We start from the raw sequence: 237 nt of genomic DNA on the forward strand, positions 1-237 counted from the left end.
TACCTCTAAATTATAACGCAACTGGGATGAGACTTTATGATTCTGGTTATGGAAAAAATAATAAAAGCAGGAAAAAAAAAACCTGGCAAGTCATGGTGAAAAATGTCATTCTGCCCTCGCCCTTTCAACCCATTGTTCAATGACAAACGATACTCATCTTATTTTCGGTCAACACTCCAGTCAGCACCGTGTATGACATTTTCAGACTCTGATAAATGGATGCAATCGACAAGATTA

The sequence above is a fragment of the Callorhinchus milii genome, unplaced genomic scaffold (assembly GCF_018977255.1).
Source record: "Callorhinchus milii isolate IMCB2004 unplaced genomic scaffold, IMCB_Cmil_1.0 Scaffold20, whole genome shotgun sequence".
Lineage (NCBI taxonomy): Eukaryota > Metazoa > Chordata > Chondrichthyes > Chimaeriformes > Callorhinchidae > Callorhinchus > Callorhinchus milii.